The sequence below is a fragment of the Podarcis filfolensis genome, assembly GCF_964270895.1.
Source record: "Podarcis filfolensis genome assembly, chromosome: 2".
Lineage (NCBI taxonomy): Eukaryota > Metazoa > Chordata > Lepidosauria > Squamata > Lacertidae > Podarcis > Podarcis filfolensis.
In genome coordinates, this window is record NC_139605.1 from 39,188,265 (window position 1) to 39,201,755 (window position 13,491).

At 44.1% G+C, this 13,491-nt stretch overlaps 1 long non-coding RNA gene across 1 annotated transcript in view; it reads right to left on the reverse strand.

Moving 5' to 3' along the window:
• Nucleotides 1–226: 226 nt before the first annotated feature.
• The window catches only part of LOC310757574, a 33,584-nt gene continuing 20,319 nt past the window's right edge, over nucleotides 227–13,491 (reverse strand). Inside the window, exons 3-4 of the long non-coding RNA XR_014545325.1 lie at nucleotides 2,851–2,995; nucleotides 227–872 (exon numbers count right to left, since the gene is read on the reverse strand). This is a non-coding gene — a long non-coding RNA (uncharacterized lncRNA). The remainder of the gene's footprint in view (nucleotides 873–2,850; nucleotides 2,996–13,491) is intronic.

A 13,491-nucleotide genomic window follows, 5' to 3' on the forward strand; every position in this document is an offset into this window, starting at 1 on the left:
CTGCTTTTCCTTAGGATGCCCCTATTTTCATCAGATAAATGTTGGAGGGCATGGAGTTATGCGACTCCAGAGCCAAGGAGCCAAGTAACTACACAGCCTTTGGAAGATACCTGAAGGCAGCCCTGTATAGGAAAGTTTTTAAATGTGTAATGCTTTATGTTTTTATGTATGTTGGAAGCAGCCTAGAGCGGCTAGGGCAACCCAGTCAGAGGGGTGGAGTATCATCATCATCATCATTCTTCATTATCATTAAAAGTCCCTATTACTATTGGAGAAACGTTGGAGGGTATTCAGATGGGAGTGTGCATCCCACATCACACTGGACAGTTTTCTTTCAGATTTGCATCACCATGTTCATCAACATTCCATCTGTGCAAGCAAGCTTTATTCCAGGAAGAAAAACTGCACACAGAACACGCTGTCACTCAAGCGTCTCTTTTGCTGGACCAGGACACAAAAGGAAGAGCTATAGTTAAGCATCTCTATCTCTGGTTCAGACTTCAATGATGACTCTGTTCAAATCACATCTAGCCTTAATAATTTAAATGGGGGAATCCTTATTTTAATCTTGGTTGTTATTCCATTCCCTAGCCAGAGCAGGCTTTCCCCCAATCCTTGCCGTTGCGTGAATCTTTGAAGGCTCTGTAAAACAAGCCTTGGCCCAGAATGCATCACAAAGTCCTGTGGATCCGGGGATAATTGCCTGCCTCAAAGCCTCAGATGGAACACTCCGATACAAGAAACTCCAAAACTTCTGACATTTATCACTCTAAAAAGCAGCTAGTGAAAAAGCAAGCCCTATCAGATAAGATGTGTCAGTCAAGATTTCGATGCAGTTGGCTGCGGCTTGAAAAGGGCACATCACAATAGATCTGCAGAACAAAGTGCAAAGAATGTTAGATCTCCTGCAGCCTGAGAATTTTCACAATGGGAACAATCTCTGTAATTGATAATGAGCACTCATGGTTCCCGCATGTGAACTTTAGTTGGGAGCAGCAACTGTGAGTGTGCTGAGAACCAGCAATAGCTCATTCAATTTATCCCCCGAGATCAGCTTATGTTAAAATACTCGGCTGACTTATGCATGGCACACACATACAAACACACGCCAAATCAGGAATCACTGTTTTCTAGATCTGACTGATAAAAGGAGCAGAGTAACTTAAATGTTTGGGTAGGGGGTGGAGATGCCAACACTGAAATGCAAAGTTCAAATCTTTCCAGCTTTTGATCTTGAAATAATACTCTAATTTATATGTACATGTGCAAACGTACAAATAATTGGTATAATTTAAGTTGAAAAACACTACAGGCACAACCACACCATATGTCTAGCTCACATTTAGCTCTCATTTAAAGCACATGGTTTCCCCCAAAGAATCTATGGAACCGTAATTTCACCTTCAAAGAGCTACAGTTCTCAGCTCCCTTAAAAAGCTACAGTTCCCAGAATTCTTTGAGAAAGTCATGTATGGTTGTGCACACAGCCTTTGTTCTGGGTTTATTAGGCCAGGCCTAGCCACAGTTCTTCTGATGAGACCTTTGCTAATTTATTACATTTATATTCCTCCTTTTCTTCCACAGGAATTCAAGGTGGTGTACATGCTTTCCCCTTTTATCCTGACAACAGTCCTGCAAGGTAGATTAGGCTGAAAGATAGTGACTAGCTAAAAGCTACCCACTGAGCCTCATGGCCATGACATAATTTGAACTTGGCTCTCTCCAGTTCTAGTTAAGGATGGGGGAAAGGTTTTGTTCAGTTCCCATTTCCCAAACCCACAACTCCCATTTCCTTCAAAACCTGCAAGTCTCTGAATGTTGTGGTGTAGTTCTCCAACTGAAAAATAGGTACAAAGATGGGGAATAGGCAAAAGTGTACAAAGGGCATGTATTTGTTAAAATAGCACACAAAATGCATCATATTAGTAGGAATTGCTTGCGGAAATAAGTATATTAGGAGATATATGGCCTAAAATGCTGTTGAATTTTCATGATGACATTTGTGGGTTTTTCCAATCCCAACTAATGTGGAAACATGGCCAACAACTGTATTTATGATTTGGAAAATTAAAAACTGAAACGGATGGATTCATCTGCCCCTAGTCCGAATCTGAAACTCTAACCACTAGATTGCAAAGCTTTCTGCTGCAGTTATTCTCTGCACCCTTGCTCCTCTGAAGTAGGGTTTTATCCTGAAAATGCATGGGAAAATTTGCCCTTCCTGTGGAATTATATCCCTGTTTACTCAGCCAAGGGACAACAGTAATTAGCATAATCTTCATGTGGTGAATGCTTTTTCTTTTCAATCAAGTTTTCAAGATTTCTGTGTAAAGGTTCATCACATATGATTCACTGTATTAATAATCACTTTTTACTGTGTTTTTGGTGATTAAATTATAATGCTACCTTTTCTTTTCCTCATTTAATGTTGCCACAAGCCACACTGTACTGTTTGGTGGCTTAGGCGCTAACAATCAATGCTCATTATGGAGAAACAGAGGCTGGCTTGGGATGCAGGCCACAGCTACATGAGGCCTTTGTTCTTCAGTCCAGGAAAGCACATGCCAAGAGGGAGGGAGTAGAAAGAGGCAATTGTGAATTTGGCCACAGAAAGAGAGAGTGGTTTAAGCTTCTTCTTTTTTTGCCCCCAGCAGTGAGAATCTTGGAGGGCAGGAGAGATGCTGCATTCGTTGCACAAGAGATGCCAGTGCAAGACTAGCATTGACTTTGTGTCAGTACATTTGTGTACCTTACACCAGATCAAACCATTGGTCCATTTAACTCAGTATTGCTCTCACGGACAGGCAGCAGTTTTCAATGGGTTCAGGCAGGGGACATTTGCAGCCTTACCTGGAGATGCCAGGGGTGGAAGCTGGGATCTTCTGCATCAGTGCTATTTTCCTAGAAAAAGAGGTGCCAGAACTCACTATGTTCTCTTATACTGGCAATGGCGCCCACTTGAGAGGTGCTGGAACTGATTTCTGGTGACGTCTGGCTGAAAAAAAAGCCCTGTTCTGCATGCATTATCTCTGAACTACGGCACTATCCCCTTCTGAACACCTGCCAGATTCCCAGTTTGTTACAAAGCGTACCACACACCTGCACTTCTCTCACTCTCTCCTCACGAGGTAATGGGCTATGGTTGAAAAAGGCTGGCTCCGGAAAGTGAGGGAAGCACGAAACCACCTAATTCCCCAGCTCCCTCAGCTCCCATCATTTGCTGGCAGGTGTGAGCTTTCCCTGACAAACAAGGTGAGAGGCTGGTTTGTCAAAAGCTCCAGGTGAGCATCCCAAGGTCCAACAGCCGCTCACACCCTCTGGCTGACCTTCTGTGTTTTCCTGGCACCATGGTGCCAGCTGCTTTGCAAGCAGGGCCGCACAGCGGGGTTAGCGCTTTGCCTCGTGTCGGTTTCTAAAACAGTTTCCGTACACGGGTTGCCTCTGTGAAGTGCAATCCCGTCCCTTTGTGGGCTCTGCGGGTTACAGAGGGTGGCGACGAGTAACCATAGAAACTATGTTGTAAAACAGCATGGGATTTGACGTGTAATAAAGTGCTACCACCATGCAAGCACCTGAGTGGAGTCCTTCAGTGTAATTATAGATGCACTTGTAACTAGCTTAAGCAGGAACAGTCCTGGGCACTGGAAGCAAAAAAACAAAACAAAACCAAAAAACCTTTTGGCTCACAGTATATGGCAGGACTGAGCCAAAATCTAGGTTTTCTAAAGAGTTCCCCTCCTGTTTTTCCCTCCAACACCTTTTCGGAGGGAGTCATAGGAGAAGTGGAGAGCTTTCCGTGGTTTTCATTTCTCATTTTTGGCCTGTTCGCCAGATTTTAAAAATAGTTGGGGACATTTAATGAAAAGGAACCAAGCAGCTCCGTTGAAATCTAGACCAAATAATGGTAGCTGAGTTCATTTGAAAATCAGGCCCTATTCAACAGCCAGATGGCTTTTTTTTTTTTGGCCAGACGTTCTATTTTCATTCCTTTCGATAAAAGAAAAAAAGCAAATAAATGTGGGGGAAACAGTACATGATAAAAATGGCTTTGTGAGACACCAGTGGAGAGTCCTTCCCAGCTCTCTAGGAATGTTATCTGACATGGGACCACATAAAACCCCACAACATTTATTATCAGAGTGCAATCCCATGAAAATCAAGCCCATTAAGCCCCACAGATCTCAGAGGCAGGTCTGGGCTTCATTCTCTCCCACTGAAGTCAATGTGGCTTAGCTTGATCCTGCCCTCATTTTTCTCCAATTTCAGTTGTATAAACATTTGCCTTAAAAACCTGCCCAGCCTTCACTTTCAGTCAGTAGAAGAGGCTTTTGGGTGGGTGGGTGTCATTGTGAGAATATTGGCATCCATGCAGCCTAAAACTCATATCCAGCTTTGGCATCATCAATTGGCCAACTCAGGTGACACCCCAGCATTTAACCATGAAGACTGCAATTCTGTACATGTTTACTTGGAAGCAGGTCCCACTGTGTGTAGAATCATGGGTGCAGGATTTTACAGCATCTCTTTCTCTCCTTCTTGCTTGCCCACCCCTGGACTTGGATAGAACTATAAGCTGCAGTCCTGCAAGAGATTGACTTATGAGAGTAGAAGAACACTGGAGCTGGGAACATCCGATAAACTGGAAAGTGGGACTCTACCTCTTTGCCAAAGAGAAAGAGTGATTTTGCACGAGTCACAGTGCAATCCAATGCATGCCTAATCAGAAGTAAGTCCCAGTGAGCTCACCCAGTGAGTTACTCACAGGTAAGTGGGTGTAGGATTGCAGCTTTAATTGCCCTGACGTTGCACAGTTCACACAAGCCAACTACTCACATTAAGGGCTATAGCTCAGTGGAATGCTGTATACTTTGCATGCAGAGCATCCCAGGTCAAATCCCTGGTATCTCCAGGTATTATCATTATTATCATTATCATCATCGTCATCTTGCATTTCCAGATAAAGCTGTCTGAATCCCTGGATACCCACTGCCAGTCAGCATGAGCAGACAATACTGTTCGAGAGAAACCAATGGTCTGACTGGGTATAAGGCAACTTCCTCAGAATTGTTTATTAGTGAAAGTCAACCAACAGCTCTACCATGAGTACCAATAAGTCATAACAGAATCCATGTATTGGCACTGATATCCATTTACTGGTACTGATGATACAGGTGGCACCTGACTGTCACTAATAAACTAGACTTTGGCAGGAGTGGACAGCTCAGTGGGGCTGAGATGGGGGTATCATGGAGCCACCTTCCCTAAACAGGCCTTGCTGCTGCTTGCCAAGGTGGGTAAGGAAGTGATACCAGGGCTTTGCAAGCACACTGGCAGAGCCAATGCGGCCCTTCCACCGGGACACCCACACAGCCCCAACTGTCGTCACCCTGTCCTGCCCCACATCTTCCTAGTAAGAGGCAAAAGCACCGCAGGGTGACTCTGCAGCAAGGCTCCACCACACCAGCTAGTCCCTGCCATAGCAAGATGCCTTGTTGCTTCCATGAATGGAAGCAGTTCTTCAGGGTTTTAGGCTGCCCAGCCTGTGGCTCATGTCAGCTCAGGCATGTAGTGGGGAAACTATGATTTCTCATTACATGCACCCCAGGCCGAAAGATGCAAAATTTCCTCAGACACAGGTAAGAAATTGGTGACAGGAATGGGCTCTTGAGAGTCAGAATTCAGAGGTGAAGTCATACTGCACAAAGGGGCAGGATGTATGTGACGTAATGCAAGGAACCCTCATCCTCAGACAAACTTCCAAGTCAACTCTAGCAGTTCTTTACTCTTCTAAATCAAGTCTTCTTTTCTGAAGCACCCCTGTGCTTGGGGGAGGGGGAGGGAGTTTCTCACCCATTAATTAATGAGAGATGAACATTAAAAAGTGGCGGACAAGCCGAGTTGCTGCTGAAAGGCTGTAAATTGCAGGAGGTGGAGCTGCAGTCACAGCTCTCTTCAAACCCTCTGCTGTTGGTTATCTCTTCCATCAACAGCAAGGATGGAAATTCAAGCCTAACCCTTTCTCACTTCAAAATTGAGAAGCACCAGAGTGGAAATGTTCTCATTTCTCAAGAGCACCACGCACACATCCACACGCACTTGTTAGCTGTTAGTTATGAATTGCCAGGGGCACTGCTGGATTTATTAGTGTTCCTCCACTCAAAAGCTCCATTCTATACAAGGCTTAAACTGATTTCTCACTTTGACGAGATTGTTCCGTTTAAGCCCTGGCCTAGGAGATTGTACATTCTGTCTGAAGGCTTCTGTTGCTTTGGCAGGCAGCCTCTGCCTACTGCTCTATGTTTCAGATCCTATTTGCCCAGTTTCCACACACACACACACACACACACACCCTAAGAAAACTGAAAGAAAATCATGCTAATCTTAATTATCTCAACATGGAAACTAGCCCTATGGATTTAGTAGGCACCATTTACAAAAAAAAAAATAGGTCCCTTTACTCCTAGGACTTTCACCTGACCTGTATTTTGAACGTATTGTGCGCCGATTAATTCTCCTAGGTCCGAGAGCTTTTTCTCGTTTATGTGCTTCTCGAAAATCTGATCTTACCCACCGAATTGAAGCTCGCTTAAGCACAATCTCTCTCCGGATTTCCGGCGCATCTAATAAGATCTGATTGAGCAGGTAAGATGGGGTTTTCACAAGGCACTAACTGAATTTAAGGCTGGGGAAATGAGAAATGGAGAGAAAGTGAAATTGACAGATTCATCCACCCCTGCATTCAAGTAAAAGGAGTGACTTCGAAGATGGAAAGCCCCATTTCCCCCCCCCCCCATGTTTTATTGTGGTAGAACCCTTTCCCTTGTCACATACAAGTCAATGAAGCAAACACAATTGGCCTCGTACACAAGTCCACTGTAGTTATTAGCTTGCAAAATAAATTTACTCGCTTGCTGGGAGCTGGTAGTGAAGGAACAGAGAACTCTGTCCCTCCTGCAGCAGCCTGCTGCATTCCTGTGCGGAGAGGCAGGTTTTCCTCCTCTCACTTGGCTTGCATGCTGGATGCACAAGAGAGTCAGAGGACCCTGTCCCACTCACTTGCCTGCATAGAATTCCTTATTGCCTATGGCTGCAATGCAGTATAGAAGGCTTAAGGTAAGAGATAGGGGGAAAGGGAAAGGAACACCAGAAGAGCCTGCTGGATCAGGTCAATGGCCCAGATGGCCCAGCATCCTGTTCTCACAGTAGCCAGCCAGATGCCTACAAGAAGCTCAAGGACAGAACGTGAGCACAAAACACCCTCCTCATCTGTGATTCTTGGCAGCTGAGATATACAGCCGATGATACAGGCTTAATGCCTGCATGAAAAATCAATTGGCTGCATTCAGGCCATGCTCTAGCACAGGGATGGGATATCTGTGGCCTCCAGGTGTCATTGGACACCAGCTCCCATAAGCCCAGCCAACAGGTTAACTCATCAGTGATTATGAGACCTGTAGTTCCACAACATACGGAGGGCCACAGGTTCCCCATCCCTGCTCTACGTTTCTCCCCAAGAAGGAAGTTGCTTAGCATTGTGGCCACGATTTGCTCAGGCTTGAATGACTGACCATAAGCAACATACAACTAGCTTCTGATTGTGTCAAATGAGAATTATTTGTGACTATATTCAGGCAGCAACCATTTTAAGCACTCCCAGTTGGCGTGCGATGGCCGACACGCAGGTCTTTTTGGACCCGGGAGAAGGCAGAACGGGGTGGAACGGTGTGGGGAAAGGGGCAGGGCACGATTAAACGCGCTCCACCGACATGCATGGAGGCCGGGAGCAGGAGGCCCGTGTGAAATGGTCACCACCTATATAGCAAAAGAGCTTTCATCAGTGCAAACAGCCCACCACAGCCAACATGGCTGAATTTGAATCAAACAAAAAATACACAATGCTGCCCTTGTTTTCTGTTTCGTTCACTTCATTTAGCTGCTTCCTGCTAAGAAGCAAATCAATATATCTTTTAATTTAGGCATTTTATACCATCACTCCAGAGACTCTGTGAATACTTCATACATTAAAGCGAGTTAAAGACTTACCTTGGTCAGGTTAGAGTCTCAAAATAGATTTCCTCCTGCACCAAAGAGATTGGCAGCCCTACATGGAAGTAAGTCCTGCCGCCATTGGTTGGTCTAAGTGTGACTCATAGTAGACCCATTAAAATTAATGAACACGACTAAGTTAGGTCCATTAACTTCAGCAGGTCTACTCTGGATAAAACTGTGTTGAATTCCATCCATTGTTTCTTCTAAATGAACACTAAGCTGTAAGGCTGTATTGCAATACACATTTACTTGGAAATAGTGATGCAAGTAGGGAACTTTAGTCTTAATGGTCTTTCCAGGGAGGGGTAGGTGGGCTTTAGGCGGCCATGTGTAATACTTCAATAGCAAAGCACATCATTAACATTTCTCCCTCACCCTCATCATTCCCTGCTTTGCAACAGCTTCTGCATTCCTGAGATGTTAGAACAAAAACAGAACAAAAAAGGTTGCAAACTCCCAATTTTTTTACTGTAAAAAAAAACCAGGAATAAATACTCTGAGCATGTGCGATTTTAAATTCACTTAAATCAGAGCACCATCATAACTGCAGGAATAAAATGGGTTTTGCTTCTGCTTCCCTGATGCTGAACACATTTGCTTGGGAATAAGCAACATTTTGTAGTAGAAAGGGCTAATATATTTTTAAAGTAAAAATAATAAAATGAGCATCTGTAGCCATCTACATGCCCAGCCGGCTGCTCTCTGAGTACAAAGTATTATTATTATTTTAATATGAGGAAAGGAAGGATGCTGTCCTGCTGTCCTGGCTTGGCTATACCAGCCGAGATGCTGGTGCCAGGCCTGGTGGCTGCTGCCCCCATAATCTGCCACTCTCTGGGTAGTCATGAATGGGGGGAAGCCATAACTGCATCACTGTCACATTGACTCTACCCAATATTATGTTCTTGCTTGCTCTTTTAAGCATTGTATAATTATATGCACTTCATCATCTGTGTTTTGTTTATTGCATTCTGCTGTTACATATTTTTATAACTGTGCTCCATATCTATTTATTGTACCCCTTTGGTCTCCACTGTTGCTTAGTTTATAACGTACAGCTGCGCAGGTATTGCACTTTGCACATTATGGTTTGGGCTGCTTACATTTTGTTCAAAAAACAACATCCCCTCCTCTCAAACCATAACCATATGTAACCATGTGAGTGAGTAAGCTGTTGCGTGGCAGGGGGCAATGCTTCTGGGGAATCATGGGGTGGTGCTGTGGTCTAAACCACTGAGCCTAGGGCTTACTGATCAGAAGGTTGGTTGTTCGACTCCCTGTGACGGGGTGAGCTCCCGTTGCTTGGTCCCAGCTCCTGCCAACCTAGTAGTTCGAAAGCACGCCAGTGCAAGTAGATAAATAGGTACCGCTGCGACAGGAAGGTAAACAGCATTTCCATGCACTCTGGTTTCCAACATGTTGTCCTGCTGTACCAGAAACAGTTTAGTCATGCTGGCCACATTACCCGGAAAGCTGTCAGTGGACAAACGTTGGCTCCCTTGGCCTGAAAGCAAGATGAGCACCACATACCCATAGTCTCCTTTGCCTGGAATTCACCATCCAGGGGTCCTTTATCTTTTACCTTTTTTACATTGGGAATCATTCTGTAGCTGGGGGGTGCCTTAAGTAAGATTACAGATGGTTTCAGAGATGGGACTGGCTGGGTGATGAGGGGAAGGGAGAGTTGATTGACAGTTGTTCCTCCTTCTGCACTCCATTGAATGAGTCCTAGGTTGCTCTGCCAGCCAGCCCTCTGACCTGCTGATGCTCTTATCGGATGTCAAGCCAGTCCTAAATATGGCTTAATTGTGGATTGAGGGGGCATCCTGGCATGTATTACTGAGACCAGGGTGGGTGAGCTGGGTGGGATGCATATGACTCAGCTCTGTCCTCCTGGACAAAGGGCAAGGGTTGAAGGTGGAGTTGCCATCATACATAAGAATTCAACCTCCTTCACCAAGAGATCCCTCACCACCCACTTCCCTGCTCAGCAGGCTCTCTACTTGAGCTGGTGGAGGCCACCTCAGAGATGGTGTAAGAAAAATTGCAGGATTTTTCTTCTGGGAGACTTTGACATCCACAGCTGGGTCACCCTGACAGGTCCAGCTCAGGCCTTCATGGCCGCCATGAGACTTTCTCAGTACATCACTGACCCAATATATGCTGCAAGGCCACTGATGCAGGAACATTGGGACTCCTAGTCTAACACTATTGAGGTGGGGGGCACATGTTCCCCACCCCTGCAAAAAAAAGTCCACACAATGAGAAAATGCACACAGGTAAGAACATTGCGCACACACACGCTTACCCCTACCAAGTCTTCAGAAAAGAGACACTCAAGCAACATTCACTTTAAAAACAAATAAAAAAATAGAATAAAGGAGAGAGTGCAGTGAGATTGACAGTGAAACTGAAACTTTTAACACCTGAAATCTCTATTTAGAAGTGCCTGTACAGGTTGTGTAAAGGCTGCAGGGTGTCTGGAGAGCATCAAACATACTTTACTATTTCTGGGCTCCTTTTTAATTCACTCTAAAATGGGGAACCTCCATCCTGTTATTCTGAAATTTGACACCTCTGATCTTTCAGGGGTGTAGTAGAAAGCCAGAAACTTCCATGCCATTTTTGGATGGGGGAGGAAAGTGAAATCACAGGCAATTGACTGGCTATCCCATTGAAAATTGGCTCAGTGTCCCAATGAAGTCAGTGGAAAAGCTAAAGGAATTGGGAGATATCTATTTATTCATTAAACGTATACATTGCCCTTTGTCCCTGAAGGATACCCAGGACACCCAAAATAAAATGTGATGAAACTGTATCCATTATACAATAGTTAAAATGACTTTATACAATGCCTAAATATACCTACTCCATATCTGAAATAACGGTGGATGAAAAACAAAATGAATGCAAATCAAATTAATGCATTTTTTAAATAAAAAAGGTAAAGTGAAAAGAAATGGGAAAACAAAATGGAAGGTCTGTCTCTCTTCTGGCCTTTCAGCATTATATTAAGACTCTTTTTTATTTCAGGAGTCTTTTGGTATAGCTCTAGCTTCGTTGCTATGTTATCTCTCACTGCTTTTGTGTTTTTTGTTTGTTTGTGTGTTGCTATTTTTCTCCCTATATTATATCATATGGTTGTTTTTGAAGTTATTTGACTATTTTGTTTCTAGGTTTTTTGTTAGCCATTGAGTGTGTGTGTGTGTTTTAAGACATATTATTTAAAACTCATTCTCAGTCAGTTCTCCATCCAAAGACCGATTATCACATTAGAATATTTTAAGACATAGCATGTTTCCCATGTCACTTTGATGAGAAGAATGTTTTATTATTTATTAAGGATTAATTATTACCATTCTCATCCTGCATCCTGCACCTTATGGAGTTAGAAACAACAGAGGCCCAAGCGGTAGGTCTCTGCCCCCTAGGAGCTTACAGCTGAGGGCAGGCAATGGGGAAAACAGCAGAGGAGGGGAGAGGCAGAGACAAGGTTAGGAAGGAAATAACACAGAAAAATGCAATCACCTGCACTTGACTGGTTCTTCAACAGGCTTGCAAAAATTTATAATGCAATTCAAAGGCTTGTTTTTTTCAGGGAGCAATTCAGCTTCATGTCATATTCACAAAACACATTTGCACATAGGTCTGGGAAGAAGAAGAAGAAGAAGAAGAAGAAGAAGAAGAAGAAGAAGAAGAAGAAGAAGAAGAAGAGGAGGAGGAGGAGGAGGAGGAGGAGGAGTTTGGATTTGATATCCCGCTTTATCACTACCCAAAGGAGTCTCAAAGCGGCTAACAATCTCCTTTCCCTTCCTCCCCCACAACAAACACTCTGTGAGGTGAGTGGGGCTGTGAGACTTCAGAGAAGTGTGACTAGCCCAAGGTCACCCAGCAGCTGCATGTGGAGGAGCGGGGAAGCGAACCCGGTTCACCAGATTACGAGTCCACTGCTCTTAACCACTACACTAAATAGCACCCAAGAACAATCCTGTTTCTGGAAAGCATAGTAGATCAGAACCCCACCCCCCACCCCGCACTTTAACATTGCCTTCTAATGTTCCAGTTCCCCATGCACTATTTCTCTGTCCTCCTTCTTCCCTCCCCCCTTTATCTCAACAGGTTCTGCCTCCATGCAAGCAGGCAGAGATAGATGCACATGCAGTCCTAGCCTGGCATTGCCCTGTCTCTCTCTTCCTCCACCACCACCCCACCCTCCTGCTGTCTTGGAGGTGCGTTAATCTCTACAGAACCTTTCCAAGCCTCTCCTCTGGATGATTCGTTTGTGAAACAATGAGGCATAAATCACAGCCATGTCACTTCTTTTTTCCCTTAAAGGGTAGCTGAGGACAAGCACATCTCAGCATCCATCCAAGGAGGCCTTTCTCTCCCCACCCTGAGGAGCTGTACAAAGGAAGTTGAAAAAAATCTAATCCCAACCCGCCCCCCTTTCAGAGCCTGCCTGGCCCTTTCAAGCAAGGCACAGGAGGAGTTTTTCATTTTTTTTAGTATTAAAATCCCACAACGTTATTAAAAGGAATTGTTCAATCCCTTTAATTGGCTCGGAAGATAAATTCTTTCCTCAGCCCAGGGGTCACGGCCATCAGCAGCTATTTATTAGCTGCATTGATTGAGAAGAACAGCCTTTAAATGGAAATAAATTGAATTCTATGGCAAAGAGGATTCCATACAGGCTACTAATGTAAGACAGGAAAGCTTAGCAATCACTCAGAGGGAGTTTGTATTCTATATATATTTTTTCCTTCTTTCTTTTCAATTTCTTGACAGCCTCAACTATTCTGCTCCCAACCACACACACACACACACACACACACACACCAGCATGTATACCACACACACCCCTTAAAGAAGACAGAACCCAGAAACAATGTATAGAATGACAAGATAGCTTGCCAAGCAGATTCCCCCGCCCAGTTGGTTATCTGGTTTGTTCTTCACTTGCCACTCAGGCAAGAGTGGATGGAATTTGTGGGTAGAATGAGGAAAACAGGTTAAAATAATTGAAGAAGATATTTGTTTCAAGCCACCCCCATTAAACCAGCAACAAGTAGCACTTGTTCAGAAGGAGAGCAGGTTGGGGTAAGGTGGAGGATTTAAAACCTACAACTACAGACAAATGTATCAATACCACAGATGGAGAAACTAATACGACAAGTCAGAGCACAGAAAGATAATAATAATAATAATAATAATAATAATAATAATAATAATAATACAATAGCCACCACAGACACATTTCAGGAACGGTTGGGGGGGTTATATTTGATTTAGTTTGCATTTAAAGGCCATCTTAACTTAATTCACATTTCCTTTGTGAACTGAAACAGAGTCATCTTTCTCACAAAGGAGAAGGCTATCAATGACTGCTAGCCATGATGACCACACTCTGGCTCCACAGCTGGAGGCAATAATGCTGGAAACCAT